This window comes from Callithrix jacchus, chromosome 17 (assembly GCF_049354715.1).
Source record: "Callithrix jacchus isolate 240 chromosome 17, calJac240_pri, whole genome shotgun sequence".
NCBI classification, from domain to species: Eukaryota; Metazoa; Chordata; class Mammalia; order Primates; family Cebidae; genus Callithrix; species Callithrix jacchus.
The window spans coordinates 8939359-8959313 of NC_133518.1; the positions used below are offsets into that span (position 1 = coordinate 8939359).

General features: G+C 38.3%; 1 long non-coding RNA gene across 3 annotated transcripts in view; it reads right to left on the minus strand.

The window, feature by feature from the left end:
- Nucleotides 1-7965: 7965 nt before the first annotated feature.
- The window catches only part of LOC144579869 (uncharacterized), a 285308-nt gene continuing 273318 nt past the window's right edge, over nt 7966-19955 (minus strand). For all 3 annotated transcript variants that reach the window (XR_013528376.1, XR_013528375.1, XR_013528374.1), the window contains one exon: nt 7966-13754. This is a non-coding gene — a long non-coding RNA (uncharacterized LOC144579869). The remainder of the gene's footprint in view (nt 13755-19955) is intronic.

A 19955-nucleotide genomic window follows, 5' to 3' on the forward strand; every position in this document is an offset into this window, starting at 1 on the left:
CTGGTCTGACATTGCAGGGGCAATGGTCATCTTCTTTTGACCTGGTTACATTTGCATAGTGCACCTGCAAACCTTTGAACGTATGTCAGGTTTCCTGAAATGCTCCCCTTTCAGAATCTCCCTCTTTAAGAAACAATCATAATATTGACGTTTATGAGTAACATGGTCACTGGAAATGGGGATCTCTGACCTACATGGCTGAAAAGAATGCTATTGCCAAAGAACCCAGGTATTAAAAAACATTATCTCAAGGATAGAAAAATGATGCATATAAAGAATAACAAAATTAAACCTTATTCTTCCAGTTCCACTGGAGAATCATTTCCACTTCCTCAAAAAAAAAATCTTCATGTCCTACTATTATATCTAGAAAATATGTTATGTATATAAATAAAATGCAATCCAGCCACAAAAAAATTAGTTCATGATGTTATCAAATTCATCAAATAGATTTAGAAGAGTACCACCATCTCCATTTCCCTTTATATTTGAAAATATCAGTCTTATTTACTCCTGTTATGGTTGCATGCTCTACTAGCAGACTTATCTAGGTAAGAAAATTTATGTGAGTTTCTCTAGGCAGTTCAGAGACAATTCAGATAAGTTATGTCGTAATTTTTTGTAATTAGCATTTGTAAAAACAGGAGCAGCCTTTGCATATAGTCAAAGTATAAAACCCCTTCCTAGATTTAAAACCACTAAATAAATCACCTCTAGTTTGTGCCTTAGACTTGAATGCCCATTGTGATTTGCTAATTCTAATTCATGTCAGTCTGGGTACAAAGAATAGTTTGCAGAAATTTTAGCTTCCTTATGCAACTGAAATATCACTGTAAGAGGAGTTTGCCGAAGTCAGTTCTGATTATTTTGCAATAACACAATTTTACTTTTTCTTAGTAGTGCTTGTCAAAGTATTTCACAATTATTGAATCTGATATAAAATAAGCCCTGTTTAACTTTCTAATTTGTATTCAGCTTTGAGAGAATAATTTTGTCATCACATAAGTAGCATGTATGTGAATATGTTTCTCATAAATAAGTAAATGGTGGTGGCTTACTAAAAAACAGGAAGGTTTTTTATTAATTTTTATTTATTTTTATTGCCTTTTAGGTTTTGGGGTACATGGGAAGAACCTGCAAGATTGTTGCGAAAGTATTTTTTAAAACATAACTCATCACTCCGCCCCTCGTGGGGCGAGTCCTGCCATGAACCGGGACCCGGGTGCGGTGGCGAGTGACCCACGTCCTGGGAAACAGGGTGCGGCCAGAAAGGCTGTCGTCCCCTCGCCCACCACGCAACGCTCGTTTGTGGGGAACCTGGCGCTAAACTCTTCGTAGACGACCTGCTTCTGGGTCGGGGTTTCAGACATAGCAGAGCAGCTCCCTCGCTGCGATCTATTGAAAGTCAGCCCTGGACACAGGGTTTGTATAAAAAAAAAAGGAAAAAAAAACCTCATTTATTTATTTTCATTCTATTTGGACTCTTTTTTTAAAACGATGCTTTGAAAATTTTAAATGTTGCTACTATTATGATAGTCATTTAAATTATTTGTAGTAATATATCATATTAACTGCTCTTAATGGGGATCATAAATAAAAAAATAATTACAGTAATAGTGATAAGAAATTAATTGGAGTGAGTTGCATTTGGTAATACTTCTGGACGGGAATGTTTGGTAACATGATTACACTTTCCACCGTGCAATGCAAAACACGTTTTTGAGTAGAGTACTAGAATGTCCTGTAGCCAGAAATTCATATGCACAACACAACCCCCAGCCAGATTCAGGGGTGACATCTTATGAATGTCTCTGATGAAAAAGTATGTACAAATATTGTGCTATACTCCACTACTCCAAAAGTCAGAATGATAGTGATCACGAAAATAATCAGAAATATCAGATACAAAGAGATTAATGGATTCCAGAATTTCCAGATTAGAGAATCTGAGGACTCTCTAAAACAACTTGACTGTTCATCCTAGGACTCCAGCCGTAAGGATTCTGATTCAATTAGTCTGGGGGTGGGCTCGTCATTGGCATGTTTGATAGGCACCTTGGAAGATTCTGGTGAAGGATGTTCCATACCAGACTGAGAAGTGTGATCTAGAAAAACTGAGGTACCAGGCAGTTTCCAAGATAAAGACCCTGACGTGTAGAACAATGCTGAAACCAAGATAGCAGAGTCAGGTCACCACATCACCAGCCTGAGAGTGTTGCCCGGGCAGTTGTGTAAAGCCCTCACGTCCTAGATTAAGGATGTGAGGGTGGGACTGACGCTACAGGCAGGAGTGCAAGAGGTTTGGGCTAAGAACACTCCAAGGGGCCGAGACAGGCAGCCTCTGCCTCTCAGTGCTTTTTCCCACTTCACCTCCGGGATTGCAGCCAAGGGAAGTATGGTTCTCCCCTCTCAAATGAGCCTCGATGTGGGGTGTGGGAGGAGCCATTCTCTTTCTTCTCAGACTTGCTGGAGTAGGCCCTATTTTTTGTAAAGACGTGTCCATTGTAAATAATGAAGAATGTGGAGGGCAGAAGAGCCTGGGCGGGGACCGTGGGAAACATTGATGGGTAACCCTCTGGACTTATCACTGAGTTGACTTGCAATATGCCAGTGTCACATGTGTGAACAAAATGACTTCCTGGAGTTCACTTAAAGGAAAGAGTAGAGCTGTAACAGAAATCAGTGGTTTCCAGTTTAGCTAAGCATCAGTGTCATTTGGGAGAACTTTAAAATCTCTCTTCCTCAAACTCAAAACCAAATTGATATAAAATTGCTCTCCCAAAGATCCTCATTCAGTGGGCCTTGGGCAGAGTTTAAGAATCTGGGTGTTTTTAAATAGATGGTCTTAGTTAATTCTTATAGTCAGTCAGAACTGGGGACCGCTATACTAAACTATGTCAGAAAGTTAACATATGTCTAAGTACTGTCTTTGGTGTATCAGGAGCTTATAGCTTGAATATTCTAATAATTAATTCTATGCTTATTAATTACTATAGCCAACTGTGCCATTTTTCAGGAGTGTCTGAAATGTTCCTGAGTGTTTTCATGCCTCTAATCATAATTCAAATTAAGATGTCTTAGTAGAGTCCATCAACAATTATTAAATTAGTGTTTTGGGGCTGTGTTGCTACTTCTCTGGCAGCTTTCTTAAAAGGAAGTGATGAATACCAAAACCACTTCCTGTCACAACTGATGCTCTAGGCATTAGGTAAAGGCAACTAGAGTGTGACTAATATTTTAGCCTCAAGCAATGGTTTCCAGAAAGGGAAAGGTCAAGGCCCACTTAAGCATACAAAATCAAAGGGAAGAACGTCCCGGTATTCCCAAGGTCCAGATAAAGCATAATCTTTAGCAAAATGCCAAAACTTCAAAATGTAGATTGGATGTAATATATTCTGTTTTGGATAATGAAGCATTCAGTAGGAAAGGGAATCTAGCATCGAATGACATCATGTAATTATGATAGGCTGTGACCCTGTGTGAGCACATGGTGGCAAGGCTGACACCAAGTAATGACCCTCAGGGTTACTTGGAATTTTTCCTCAATTAAGGGGAAATGTAAAGCAGATGGAGAGAGAGAGAGGCATTCAGAAAACTTGGTATTGTTGTTCTGTCTAAAAAGAGAAAAAAACACTTGCTGAGAAAGCTATGTTCTTGAGCTAATTATGAGAGCTGAAGACATAAAAAATAACATTTCACTTTCAAAAGGCAAGCTAGATGTTAATAAGTTTACCTAGTAGGGATTTAAGGAAAATCAGCATAAAACCACTGGTTTTGGGCCACTTTCAGCACAGACTGTAAAGATCTATGATTCTTGAGAAAATGATGTAGCAAGCAGTGAGGAGACAGTGTCATAGAGTTCTGTTCTACAGGGCACAGAATATCCCCTGGGATGGCCTCATCTTTTAAATGGAAACTAGTTACTCTTCAACCTTTCGAGCCCATCTATAGCTACATGGCGAGTATAGGGCTTCCCTGATAGTGCAGTATGACTCCATCTGCTTGTTATAGTCACTGGCCTTGGAATGGGCATCTGGCTCAGGCTAAGCAAATCACACTTCGCTGATAATTTGGGATGGACCCAAAAGTTCCTGCTTGCTTTGGCAGCTTTCGTAAAAGGAACTGATGAATACAAAAAACCACTTCCTGTCACAACTACAAAACAGATAAATCAAGTCTGCAATATGAGAGAAGAAATAGAGTGGAGGAGAAGGAGAGACGCGAGAAAGAATGTTGGTGGCATGCTGTGTCTCTGTATCAATCATTCCTCAGGCCAGGATGGACTGTGCTCTACTCAACGTTAGTCTAAATTGGGCATTCATTAGTTCAATCAAAAGAATTCTAAATAATGTGGAGACAGAACGCCATAGGACAGGCCAAACAAGACCAAGGCCAAATACCCAGAAAAGAAGGAAGAATCTGAAGTTACCAAAGAATTGCACTCCAAAGTACAGCCTTCTGGGCAGGGCTGAAATCAAACTGTGAGTAAAGCTGTCACCAGAAAGCAGAAAAGAATAATCAGGCTGAAGCCTTGATCCAAGAAGTAGGGGTACGGGTGGTCAAGACCTGAGGAGTTTGGTTACAAGTGGATTGGCCAGACTGAAAATGTTTAAAGCAGCTTTGGTTGATTGAGGTTGGCAAGGTTCAGCATCCACGTCTGAAAATCAACCTCCAATTTCTAACTGAAATAGAGTAAGAGATGCTACGTTCACTTTTTAGAAGATCTTGATTTCAGTAAAGGAAAGAAAGACTCCCCTACGTGGTATAACTGCTATCTTTGTTGTCGTTAATATCTTCTAGTGTATCTATCTCTGTTACATGTGATGAGGTTTTCCATATAAAAATGAGGTACATTTAGTTGTATCATTGGTATTAGTTTTTCAATGATCTCTGTTTTCAAGGCTGAGTTCTGTCTAATCATTGACATGGTGATGCTCACCTACACTATAAGAAAGAAAGTACAGGAGTTATTAACAGTTTTCTAGCAACGGGACTTGAAAATTCAGCCCATTCACTGATAACATATGTTTCTGATGACATGCATCATAGATCGACTGATTTTACTCTTGTCATATAAATGTATCTAGTGCCAAGCATACCAAAATGGTTCTGTGAGGCCAATTTTAATGTAGACATATTTAACTTTCTACAGATGATTATTGTTTTAATCATTGTGTTGATGTTTTAAAATGAAAAAATTCATTTGTGTTGACAAATGAATTAAATTAATACACTATTTAAACTTAGACAAATGGACCTTAGTCTATTGAGGGATATGAACATTGCTTAGTTTTAAGTGCAGTCAGGCCAGTGTAAAAAGGAGTTATTCGACTGGTCATTCCATCATGTCTAAATCTGTGTACTTGACCTTTAAGTAACTGAGAAAATATCCTAAAACAATGAAATGCTGTGTAAAGTTTTATACTGTAAGAGGGTACTGAATTTGGGAAATGAAGAGTAACGATAAGAATTCTGATTTTTCAGTCAGTCTTAGTGAATTCAAGCAACTCAGACTCTGCACTTTCTTTTCTTTTCTTTCTTTCTTTTTTTTTTTTTTTTTTAGACAGAGTCTCGCTCTGTCACCCAGGCTGGAGTGCAGTGGCCCGCTCTCAACCTACTGCAACCTCTGTCTCCCAAGTTCAAGCGATTCTCCTGTCTCAGCCTCCCGAGCAGCTGGGACTACTGGTGCATGCCACCATGCCCAGCTAATTTTTGTATTTTTTAGGAGAGGCTGGGTTTCACCACGTTGGCCAGGATTTTCTCAATCTCTTGGTCTCATGATCCACCCACCTCAGCCTCCCAAAGTGCTGGGATTACAGGCGTGAGCCACCATGCCTAGCCTGAACTTTCATTTTTAAAAATTAAAATCATGTTACTATTATCTTTCCTGCTACCTTAAAAAAGAAAGATGGCAGTAAGAAAGCCAAACAGCACTGGGAAAAGCTCTTTGTCCCCTCCCCCATAAAAAAAAAAGAAAAAGAAGGAACAACAACAACAAAAAAACAAATAAAAATAAAAGAAAAAAGAAGCCACCCCCCCAACCCGCCTATACACTCCTATGCATCACTGACCCCAAAAAATCTTTAAGTTTCCAGCAAATAACTAAGAATGAACTGTTGGAAAGTGAGAATGGAAACAAAAAACTCGGAAATACATAGATTTCTTCAGAGGTAGGAAAAAAGAGAAGGCATTTTTGTGATGTGACTTTCGATATGCCAAAATGGCTCCTCTGATTAAAGACAAAAATAAGACTCAAGTTGTCTTCATATTTACTAATGTCCAAAACACCCCCCAAAAAATCTGTACTTTTGTGGTATAAAGTTTGCCTCTGGAAATGGACACGTTACAATTAATTATGAATGAAAAAAGATGATTTTTATCACTCATTACACCTCATTCTAAATAAGTTAGCATGTGTTGAGTATCTACTATATGTTATGGACATAATTAAGCTACAAAGAATAATAACATACAATTTTTGCTTTCAAGGAGCTTACAGGCTAATGTCAGATCAAATTTGTATGTGAAAAGGTGCAGTGTACGATGCAATGAACTCTGAAACTCATTGAAGGGCAAACTTCACTGAGAAGAAACAGAATGGTGGAGTTGGGAAAGGCTTTCCTACAGGCCTTCTTGCTTGAAGGTGAGAGAAAATAATTAGCATGAGAAGATTAGATACCTATAAAAAATTCATAAAATGTAGGGTAATCACAGAAATGAAAAAGTTTAAGAAAAAATACATTGCTTTGCCAGCAGTCGTATGATTGGGCACAAATTCTGGGACACTTGAGTTATAAACTATTCAAGAGTTAGTTTTTAAGTCCTATTACTACCTAATCAAGTATAAAAGAAAACAATGGCAAAAAAAAAAAAAGATTCCAAAAAGAGGGTGAGCAAATTTGGGGTGACTGTATTTCTGAAAGCTGAAAATTTTAGTTGGATGAAGGAAATCCAACAGGAAATGGATACCCAGCTAACAAGGAAAAAAGAAGAATCTAATACCACTATAATTTCCCTGACATAAAGGGACCCTGTGTCTCCAGTGGTTTCATGAGCCCAGACCTCTTTTTGTTTTAAATACTCCCAAGTACATATTGTCAGATCAGGAAAATAATATTTACTAACCTAAAAATAAGATGATAAAAAAACACCTTTCCTTTATTCTTTTTGACTGCCTTGGAAGAACAACTCTTCCTTTTTCCATAATCATTTGCAGGTCATTTTCACATCAGGCAGTAGTGACTGGTATCATCTCCTTTAGACAGTTGAACAAATGTAGCCCTGTCATTACCACAGTCTAGCTGAGAACTCATGAAATTTCTCCCTAGTGGTTGAAATGCATATGTCCCAATTCTTAGCTTTTATAATCATTTCTTTGCTGAGTTGCTAGATTTTTACCTCCTTGTCTTTCAATTTCACATATAATTGTTTTGGATAAAAAGGAGAAAGCCCTGTAGGATTTGTCATTGTTCTTTACCACCTCAAGAGAATGAAATTTTGAAAGAGTTCACCCAATGCAAAAAAGAGAAGAGTAACTTACAGTTACAGCCCTGAACGCAAATGTTTTATCCAGCATTTTCAAGAAACCAGTTTAAAATCACAAAGCTTATAAAAAATCACCAGAAATATTTCACGCAGTCATTAATTTACTCCAAACCAATTAAACTCTACGTTACTATACGCAGTAATATACATGCACTTGCTCCTAATTTCCTTTTGTAATTAAGCCTGAGCACAGAGCTAGAGCCTTACTTGAAAAATAATTTTAATCCTTTGTTTAATCTTTTTTCTATTCTTTCTGGCCCCTGCTATCAAGTGGCTATCATTATGTCTAGTCCCTTCTTTTTTCATGTATGAAACCAGTTTTTTTTAAACACTGGTTTATTGCATTATATTTGGGAGACATTTCATCCCCAGATCTTCAGAGAGATACTCCCAGAAGGTTAATCAAACATAACCCAGATGTAAGTGTCTCAAAATTTAATGTCAATAATATGTGGGAAATGAACACAAATTGTACTAGTTTATAATCAAGATCAGTTAAAGTGCAACACCGTTAGATATACATTTTTGTTTATAGACATTAACCTCTGTTGGAAATAGATCCTCAGAATAATTAGCACTGAGACAAAGGATCTTTCAGCAACACAATGTCCACTTCCTGGTCTGCAGGAAGAGTACTCTCACTAGCCATTTTGCCACGAGAGTACAAAGAACAAAGGAAAACAGACAAATTTATTTCTTACGCATTTGAGGTCATCCTTACTGCTGTGTCTGATCTCCGTTGGCTGGAGCCAGACCTCACAATCTAAACTAAAACCCGATTGGCTAAGAACTTAAAACTTTTCTAAACAGGTAAAAGCAATGGAGAGCTGGGACATATCTGTGAGCACGTCCAGCACAGATATTTTGGCTAAAGTACAAGGACATAGAATGTACTACGTGCCTGTAAGCATGGCGTGTCTAACAGCTACATAGGATAGGGCTTAACAAAGAGTTATTAGCACACTTATTCTTTAACAAGAAAAGACACTTTAAAAAGGAACTTTTCTACTTCCCATCACCTCCAACCCCAGATATTTAATACTGTTCTGAAATCCATTCAAATATAAAGATTATTGACCAATTATAGGAGAATTATCACATTAATCAATAGATTCTCATTGTTAGAAATTCTCATATGGGTCAAAAGCAATGACATAGGAATTCCTATAAAAATCAGTCCATTTGAACAAAACTTTTTAAACCAAGGAAATCTCAGGTGCTTAGTAAAGGGAAAGGGAAATGACAGCATTGAGCTCCTACTACGTCCTAGACTCTTGCAGTGGCTTTGCTTGTTCAACTCACACACGCACACAAAACTTAGCTAATGAGGGAGTAGATATTCAGAGAGGATTAATAATTTGCCAGTGTACACAGCTTATGGAAGAACTGGAATTTAAACCTAGCTCTAATTCCAAACTCATGTTCTTTGTACAGTGTAAACCCCCTACCCAGTAAAAAAGCCTTTGCATTTATATACCTAAGAACATTTTACCTATTTGCATACAAATACTGCATTATGCTTTTCCCAAAAAAAAAAAAAAGTTTTTCTACGTATTTTCTTTTAAGCTCTAAAGTGCTAATATGTTTTCTTTCCTTTTCTTTTCTTTTCTTTTCTTTTTTCTTTTCTTTTCTTTTTTTTTTTTTTTTTTTTTTTTGAGACAAAGTTTCGCTTTTGTTACCCAGGCTGGAGTGCAATGGCGCGATCTCGGCTCACCACAACCTCCGCCTCCTGGGTTCAGGCAATTCTCCTGCCTCAGCCTCCTGAGTAGCTGGGATTACAGGCACGCACCACCATGCCCAGCTAATTTTTTGTATTTTTAGTAGAGACGGGGTTTCACCATGTTGACCAGGATGGTCTCGATCTCTTGACCTTGTGATCCACCCACCTTGGCCTCCCAAAGTGCTGGGATTACAGGCGTGAGCCACCGTGCCCGGCCCGTGTTTTCTTGCTAGTATAATTTCTGTAAGCATTTTTCTAATATTGAGCATCCAAATTGTTTCCATTTTTTTTTTAGCATAAATCACAAGTAAAGGCAATCATTCCTTAAAATTTTTGTTTCTCTTCAACTATTTTCTTAAGATACAGTTTTAGGCTGAGAGTGGTGGCTCACACCTGTAATCTCAGCACTTTGGAAGGCCAAGGCAGGGGATCACCTGAGGTCAGGAGTTTGAGACCAGCCTGGCAAACATGGTGAAACTCCATCTCTACTAAAAATACAAAAATTAGCCGAGTGTGGTGGTGGGCACCTGTAAACTGAGCTACTCAGGAGACTGAGGCAGGAGAATCACTTGAGTCCAGGAGGCAGAAGTTGTAGAGAGCTGAAAACATACCACTGCACTCCAGCCTGGGCAAGAGACTGAGACTCTGTCTAAAAAAAAAAAAGATATTGTTTTAGTTGTGAAATTCATGGGACTAAAGGATATGACCACCTTTTCAGCTATGCACTGTTCCCTTTTCCCCAAATGCACTAATTTAAAATAAAATATTGCTATTTATAAAAGAAGACATTGTCAACACTCACACTGTATGACAGTGAGAAGAACATCAAGCTTCAGGAATTTATCATGCAAAGTGTTGTTGTGAATTGCCCTTGAGAAAGACGGCAGCAGACCTCCACCTCTCCCCTTAATTATGTTGCATCCCAGCAGATGAAAATAGTTATTAATTTTTAATCTTATCTGTTCTGAGGGAAGAGTATAATAAATGCTCTTCGGTATACCCTTGTAGAGTTTGAAATCCTAGAAATGCTAAGATCTCAGGGCATCTATGCTGGTCCAAAAACACTGATGAGCTTTTAAGTTCCTGGAGGAGGGTATGTACCAGAAGTAAGAGTAAGTATTAAATTACCTGCAACATCAATTCTAATCATAATAACAACTACTATTTGTACAATGATTTCCTGTTTAGATAATATTTTCCCATGTATCTGATGCTGAGTAGATCATACTGTGCTGGAGTTTGTGAAATACAGAGAACTGTGTGCCAGAAATAAAGGTGGTATCTCTGTCCTTATTAATGCTAACAGTTTCATTGGATTAAAAAGACATCATCACACTAAAAATAAACTATCCTCAAAAAAGTAGTATTAAGTATCTCACAGGTAATATATATAAGTGTCAGAATGTGAAAGAAGGAAAATGCAACTATTCTGGACGTGAGTATTCAAAGTAGTTAATATTGCTAAGGTGCGGGAAGTACTTTTCAGCAACATCATAAGTGTTCCAGGAAGTTGAATCCTAGTTACATTCTGGCCATTTTCCTGACCTCCCGTCATCACCTCAGGGTACCTGATCCAGGTCTTTGAGCAGAGCCTGAGGGCTTTTCTTTAGGAAAATCAGCTCAGTGCTAGAGTCTGATACCTTCTTGGCCATCTCTGGAAGCAGGCTCTCTTAGCAATTCAAGAGCAGAGGGTTGTTCATAGTGATCCTCTACCACTCTTAGCAAAATATTTCACCTGCATCGAAAACATCCACGTTTAAAACCTTTGCTGAAGTCTAGGTGTGGAAAAGACCAGGCTTTAATAATGGAAGGTTAAAGGAGCTCTTGGTCCAGGAGACAACTGAGTACATCCATCCACTCAGCAAATACTTACTGAACACTTAGAACATATCTGGCACTGGGTACTTAGACACATTATTGAGATTTGAAGGAAAAACTAGTATTTGATTCTGAATATAGTCCAGAAGAAATTCGTAATTTAGCCATAGTAGGAACAAAGACATTAATTCCTGCGTGGTGAATATCAAGTGACCAGAACCACCACAACGTAAAGTGACTCAGTCAATAGACGGCTGGTTGTAGGGCCAGACCTTAGAACCCAGATCACCCTATTTTTGCCAATTTGTGCTACCTAAGGGTCCTGTGAAGACACTTCCATCACCTTCACCTTATTGAAACTTTCAATTCTCTTCTCTGAAAGAAACTGAAAAACATCTCTCAGGACAAATGTAATCATTTATTGTTATTATGTTCTGAGACTGTAATTCTTCATCGTCTTATATTTATTATTCAATGAAATGAACTTGAGTAACTTGGTAAACGTTTACAATGCTTCACAAGCTATTAAAATGGTCTTAACTATCAATAATACAGCTATTAAGGCTGTGTGTCCAATATGATAGCCACTAGCCACGTGTGGTTATATTGATTCCAGTTTAAATTATATACCACTTTTTATTCAGTGTCTCAGTTACATGAGTCACCTTTCATGTGTTCAGTAGCCACATGTAGCTACCGTGTTGAACAGTTCAATTATAGAACATTTCCACCACTGCAAAAACTCTCTTGCAAAGTGCCATACTATATTAAGGCAAGGATCCTACTTTCCACCTGGCCCCACAAAGAATGAATTCACTTGCAGACTGCATTCGTTCAACATTTCTGCCATGAGTAATAAGATATTAACATAAGGATATGAAGGAAGAGAGATTTTACTGAGAATACAAGACAGATACAATCATCCTGTGTTCTTCTTCCCTACTTGCAAAACTAGAGGCTTAAACAGCATTATCTGAATGCTTCAGATGCTCAGATGTTTCTCTCCATATGATCATAGTTTGAAAGATTTTTCATAAGTCCCATGAAATTGTTTCTGTTGAAATCACATCAATATTCACCGGAATACTCATTCCATTGTACATATGTTACATATAAAACAAATAATGTGTCTTAAAGAAAACACAAGTGATGATTTGAGAAGGAAAGTTATTTCCAAGTGAGTATTCAAGTGAAAAACCACAGAAGACGGTAATTTTAACTATACCATTAAATCGAGCACATCTTTTTTTTTTACCAAATTAGAGTATTTTGGAGAAAATCAAGGAAAGGTTATATATAACATTTATATATAATTATATTTTTATATAATAGCATTTATAGTAGTGAAAACATTTAAAAATCTAAATTGCTATCAATACAATACTACCAAACAAAATAATCATTTCCACACATGATGTTATAACAATCAAAAATGTAGTCTTTTCCCAGCAAGAACAGTATGATTTTATATAAGGAAGATGAGAAGGAACAATAAGCACAAAGGTTTTAATGTTGGTACTTCCGGTCAGTCGTGTTTTTGGTGTCTGCTATTCTCTCTGTCTTTCTTGCCTGTCTTTGCCAATTGTCTTTTCTATATTGAGTATGTATAACCACTATAGTGGAAATGTATGGTATATCCTTTTGATTAAACAAGCAACAACATTTTTTCTACCTGGATGCCATTACTGTAGAGTTTAATGTATGAATGCATGAGCAAATACATAAACACAGAAATAAATGTAACTAACTTTTCTAACACACTTATAATTTTTTTCTTTCAATACTTTTGAGACACGTCTAGTTAATAACAGAGTTTCTTTTTCAACTTTTTATGCAAACAAATCTGTAAGGAATCAAGCTTCACTTAGTTATTGGCTTTGATTAATAGTATAAAAGGGCCAATAAAAAGAGCAAGAAGAGTCTAGAACCAAGAAATGGAAGCTAGGATATATAGACTTATACCATGCCAATGTGTCCTGATAGTTATAGAACTATTCCCACAGTTTGAGTTTTAATTAATTTTTTTAAAACTTAAATGAATCAATAATGCTAAAGAAAGCTGTCTGCATTTATATTCGTCTGGTTACCAGCTTCTCCTATCTCTTTAAAAAAAAATTTACTGTTCAAGCTATAGGCAAAGTGAATTTTCTAAAGGACACGATTTTTGAAGAATCTGAAAAAATGTAAATTTTTCTCTTCTTTCATTTGAACCTTAATGAGGTCAGGTTCACATGATTACTACAAATAATGCAGGGAAAAAAGAACTGATGAAGGGGCAGTGAGGGGAGGGAAAGTTCTAAACTATTTCAGTGGAGTAAAGATCAAGTTCATTTTAATATAATTTTTAATGGCTGTTCAAACTCCTATGATGTACCCACACAAAAGGCTTCAGTTAATGTGTGTGTATTTTGAGCAGTTCCCCTCTTCGACCCTTGAGTTTAATTTCCGTCCTTCAGATGAGATGAATGGACCGTGAAGCAGGTCATATCTCAATGCTGACACATGGATTGCAGATAGAACTCACAGCCTGGAGAAGCAGCCAGTTTGGAGATTAAATCAAAGCAGCTCTGAATAGATGGGAGGTCAGCCAGGGCCAGCTTTGACATTTGATAGGACCTTGTGATCAATCAGGCCTTTCTTCACTCTTCCAGGCCTCCTTAGGACAGTGGCCCTAAAAACACAGATGGGATATGTTACAAAGTGCAGGAGAAGCACTACATTGTGAAGGAGATAGGTGTCAATGTTATCAAAGGGACAGCTGTTATTTGAAGCAGCCAGCAAATAAGAAGGTCCTGCTTTGCTGCAATTGCTCTGCTAAAGTGTGCCTTTCATGATGTGAAATCTGAACCTTGGGAATGGTGATAGAGTTTTTTAAACTGCTTTTAGAAATTTCTTACCTCCTGTGTCAACTTCGAACATTCCTGATGTCATAAGATGAAATTGTAGCCAACATTCACTCTGTGAATAAACTGTGTTTCCAACAAGGTAAGGCTTAGTTTGTGCTGTTTGTTTCTTTGCCTTCTAGAGAAGAGACACACACATGCACGCGCGCGCACACACACACACACACACACCACAGGACATGATAACCTTTGGAAGAGAAGAATTAAGGGATGTTAATGCAGAGCACTTGCTGGGCAGGGACCTATGCTTGGTTTCAGGAAATCCCAGTCACGTCGCCAAGAAGGTCATGAAAAATGAATGGCCCCAGAGCACCACTGTAACAGACTGTTTTAGTGAGTGGTAATGGGCCATCTCTAGAATGAAAGACTGTGTATTTATAACTGTGCAGGCCACCGGGTATCACACCATTCATTATGCCTGCCTGATTTAAGGGAGATGCCTTTTCGAGGGGTGACATGGGAGCAAATTATTTCCAGGAATATCACAGCTCTCTTCTCCCCCTCCACCTACCTCTCTGTGTGGCTCACCTCATCCGAGCAGTAAAACACACTCATGGTCACACAAGCACATTTTCTGAAGTTTTCCTGTCACAGAGCATTTCATAACTAGAGCTTTTCCCTCCAAAACATCTTACCCCAACTTGTACTGGGATGGGAGAGCTGGAATGAGGGAGCCTTGTCTAAGGAAGGCTTAGATGATGAGAAAGACCACATCCTCACCCTGCTGTCTCGTCTCTATCAGGTGTCTCATTGGGAGGCTGTGGGCTGAGGCCAGGTGACATGATAGAAAATTATTGGACTAATTTGCAAAGTGATTTCTGAAGTACAACTTTGTGCTTGCTGTGGATTCCGTGTTCACAGAGAAGGTAGCATTTGATCCACATTCTGTTTCTTGTTTACGTCATCAGTTAACGGCAAAATTACCCAACCTCTCAGGAGTTTTTCTCATGAGAAATTAACCAATTGCGCAGAATTTTGTCTAAGTCGCTTTCCAACATGAATGCTTTAGGAATGCTTGAAATTCTAAGATACGCATGTGAAACAACCACAAATTCCAACCAGCCTATCAGATGTTATGAAAGTTAATTATTAAGAATAACTAATCTCAGGAAATCTGTTGATGTAGCTGTCTCACTTAATATAAATGTGCAAAGTCTCATAACAAGAGTATTTAAATCTGTCAAAAGAGGTTTCATAAGGTAAGTTGTTTTTAATAAAGGATTTACGTCATTTAAGGTGTTATGTAAAAAAATAAGTTTTATATTTCACACTGGTCTACTGAGGAAAAGAGAAATATAACATACTTGGTTTTCAACCAGGTTAATTCAGCTGCCATTTTAATATAGCTGTAATAATACATCAGTGGTTAAAATAAGATGTCTACAACAGAGTTTTCATGCTCTGTGTCACAAGCTTTTTTGAAGAGGTGGTAGTTATTTTGATGAAACTTTCCAGAGAGGGTCCTCTGGATTATCAAATGTGTGTGTGTATTTAATTTATGTAAATTGTGCCCTGATTCTGGCCCCCAAGAGCTCAGATGTTTGAGAAGCACTTTTTTTCTGAATAATTTTGTCATTGAAATGTGGCACAAATCTTTCAAAATGGTAATTCTCCCTAGCAAACTAATCCTTCAAGAGTTTTTTTTTTTTTTTATGTCTCACAGAGAGCTGTGTGTAATCAAAAGACTCCACAAAATACGTGTTGGTTTTAGTCACTCTCTATAATTCCATTTAACTATTGCCAACTCCAAACCCAGCCACACTTTTCCTGTGTCTTGTGCACATCAGATAAAGAATGCAGAAACAATTGGCAGTTGGCAGTTGAGAACCCAAAAGAGGAAGGAAGAAAGCTTTGCTGGTATTTTCCAATTAATTTCTTTTCAAGTGAAAGTTTGAAAAGAAAAATCAAGGAAACTGGAAGTGACCTAAAAACTCTGGTGTGATAAGATAAATTTTGGCCTGACCGTCACCCTGTTTGACTGAATACATAGTCTAGGTATGAGAAACACGACCAGGAAAACATGAAATGTATTTTCAACAATTTGTAAAATTGTGCTGAAACTTTAAGAAATACAAAGGATTCAGTTTTGAAGAAATTAAGTTTGATGGAAAATTAGCGAGGGATGAAAGCAAATAAAAATAAATAAGAACTCTGACCAAAATTTTATTTTGCAAAATTGTGCTAATGCTAAATTCTTTTTAAATTCGTTTTCTCAAATAGAACAAAGATATTTATTAATATCAGGAATTTCGCAGTATTTTATATTCCATGCGCTTTTGAAATAACCAACAAATGAGTCAATGGCATTTGTCAGAATGACCTGAATGCATAAAGTGTTTAGTGAATGCTCTGGTATGTAACAGTTTACCAAACACGCTAGTGTTGTCATCGAGCGAGTGCGAAATCACCACTGAGACAAGACTGGGCCAAATTACAAGGTCTTTATTGCTGGCGGCTGCGGAGGAGGACTCGGGTCTCTCTAACCCATGGCCCCGGAAGGAGGGTGTCAAGACCTTTTATGCCCGTAAACCACCTCCTGGGCAGGGGTGAGGGTGATGGGCTTCAGACATTCCAAGGGCCAGGGGACTTCGGATGTTCCGATTGCTACTTACATGGTTCACGGAAGTCAAGATAAGCGTTAGTTTACACATTGTCTGGGTAGGGTGGAAATTACAGACCTTAGTTAGTTATTACAAGTCTCAGGGGCCAAGATGACATGGGTTTGGACTGCTTGCCTGTCACATTAGGGTTACAGAGAGCAGTTTCAATGGAAAGCCGAGGTATGGTGGAGGTATGCAGTTTATGGGGCATTTACCATGTCTCACCAACCCCTGTTTTCTCTTAGTGAGAAACAGTGATAGTCTTGGCCAAAGGCATAGCCAGGGAGTTTTTGTTCCACTCATCCAAATGCCTCTTGAAACCCTCTGATTTCTCTCTTAGAATTCATGTACTGCCATCCTGAAAAATGAAGTAACTGACCAAGTACCTCCCACATTCGAATAACATTTAAGATCACCCAAAATTTTCTTAGAAGCAGAGGCTATAACCTGATGACAGAGATTATTTCAGGTTGGGAATGCACTTCTGTCTTCAAAAATGTCCTGGGCTCAACGTGACAAAAAGGCTTTTCTGGATTCAAAACCCCTCACAGGCTGCATCCAGGAGGAAATGAAATGGGCATGCGCAGGTCTGTCTTGTAACCACTGAGCCAGGGAGTGAATCCACCCATCACAGCTTATTAATTCATGCAAAGAGGCACAGGACAACTTCTCTGCCTGAAGTAATTAAGAGCTCAGGACTTTCTTGAAGATAGGCAGACCTGGGTTTAAATCTCAAATCCACTTCTCACCGACATATGACATTGGGCAACTCTCTTTAAAGGTGGAGTAATAATGATGCCTAATTCAAACAGCTGATATGAGAATTGTCTAAAAGATTATAGAAAGCAAGTTTCAAATTTCCTCATACCGATAAGCATGCCATAAAGGTAAGTTATTATTATATATAAATCTACCTATTTTATTTTTGAGCATTGTAACCTTGGATAATTCCAAGGACCAAGGGAACACCATGCCCTTATGCCATTTTAAGCTATCGTTTTGTAATTAAAGAAAAGACTTAATTAAAAGATCAGTTAAGACAATGGAGACGTAGGAGACCAGACTAGAGGTTGGCACTCTTCAAATAGTGACTAAAAGATTCATGACAATGTCGTCCTCTTAAAGACAGTGAAATTGCCTTTTCACAAAATGTTGAATAATAGTAATTAGAACATGATAGCATAGTGTATCCTCTAGAATATGAATGTATTTTTACCTATTTCTGCATAACAAATTATCTCAACATTTAGAGGATGAAAATAGCAAACAATTATTTTTCAAAAGTTTCTGTAGATCATGAGTCCAGGAGCAGCTTAGCTGTATAGTTTCAGCACAGGTTCTCTAGTGGGCTACAATCAAGGTTTTGGCTCAGGCTACGCTTATCTCAAGGATATCTGCTTCCAAGCCCATTTATACCACTATGGGAAGGTCTCAGAAAGTCTACTTTCAAGTCCACTGCCATGGGACTTGCTACAGGGCTGCCATATGCTTTATGGCACAGCAGCTGGCTTCCCTGGGATGAGTCATTCAAAATGGAGTGAGAGAGAACCTCCAAGATGAAAACCACAGCCTTTTAGAACTTAATCCCTCAATTAGTATCCTGTCACTTCTGCGGTATCCTGTTTGTTATATGTGCGTCAAGAAGCCCAGCCCACACTCAGCAAGAAGGTATTACAGAAGGATGTGAGCACCAGAAGGCAAAGATCACTGGGAGTCACGGAGTACTCTGGTCCCCAGTGATTTATGTACCCCTCAAATGCAAAATGTACTCACTGCCCCTAAAGATCTCAAAATTCTCACTTCATTGCAGTATCAGTTTAAAGTCCACGATCTCATTATCTAAACCAGGGCCAAGTATGAATGTGTTTTCTCAAGTGTAGTTCTTTAAGCACAACTCTTCAAGTACAATTCTTTCTTATTTGTAAACATGTAAACAAGAGAGAAAATTGTGTCTCTATGAAATAGCGGAACAGATATAAGATAAGCACTTAATGACCCTGTTCAAAGAAGGGGTGGGGGATGAAGACATAGGGTTACATGGCAGTTCTGAAATCAGCCAGGCAAATGTGGGAAGATCTTTGATTAGGTCTCACATGTGAAATAATTATTCATGTTTCTCCACTCTGCCCCTGAACGCTTGGTTTCATCCTCTCAGTCTTCCTTCTAGTTTTGCAAAATATATAGCGGGTGCTAAAATTCTGGACATTCAAAAGTCGTGTCTTCATTCCGTACTGTTCTGTACTGCCCCATTCCATCCAAGTGGTAATGTTTCTATAAGCATTGATTTTGAGAACTTTATGGGCTTCCTACAAAATTCTCCAGGTGAAACCCGCTAGACAAAACCCATACTCACACACCTCTTACAGATAAACTCCCTTCCACCTTGGGCTTCTGCTGAGATGACAGAGGACAATGCCCTTTGGCTTCTTAGAAGCTCTACTCTTTGGCTGAGAGAATCTGTGGGCACACTCCGAATTTCCTTAAAGGGCCTTTAGTCTGACTGAAGGTTCTCTGAGGTACCAGAGAATTGTGAAGATCTTAATCAAAAGATTTACGGCCACACCCTAGACATTAACTCCGTTTTAGCATCTCTGACGTTCTGAATGGTGTGAGAGCTTTCAAAACCATCAAGACCTACCTTATTTTTGTTTAACAGCCCTTCCCTTAGTTTAGCTCTCTCTAATTTCACATTTCACTATAAGTAGCAAGAAAAAAAAAGTAGGTGGTAACTAACTGTTCTGCTTGGAAGTCTCAGCTGGATCTAGTTTGTCAGGCACGATTTCTATTTTCCACATTCCTGCAGACAAGCGTATTGTTAAGTTTCTGCCCTTTGCTCCAATTTCCTATAAGATTTTTCTCCCCTTCTTTAAGGCCTCACTGCCAGCCTCCTCATAATTCAAAATTCTATGCACAACGAAGTCAACGTACTTGATCTTTCACCAATATTCTCCCTAAAATTCTCACACAGTTTCCAGCTTCTACACACCGCCTACTTCCAAAACCACTGTCTCATTTTAGATTTGTTATGAGAGTGTTCTACTTCCAGGTTCCAAAATCTGTCAGAGTTAGAGTTCATTCAGCATTCAGACAAGTAGAACCACCAGCAAAGTGAATCCGTGACCACGTTCCATTCTTGTGTCATTCCATTCAAGACTCAGGTTTATAGGAAAACATTTTGCTGTCCACGCTTGGTTCACATGACCATCCACTCGCTGGACAGAAGAAAGGCAGGGAGTTGGACTGACAGGGACACCAAAATGACCCTTAATAAGAATGGTTAGTTTTTCAAAAGAAAGGCGCATGTTACTATAAATTGAAGCAGAAAGGGATACCGGTCGGATAAAAGTAATAGATACCCACCACCTCTAT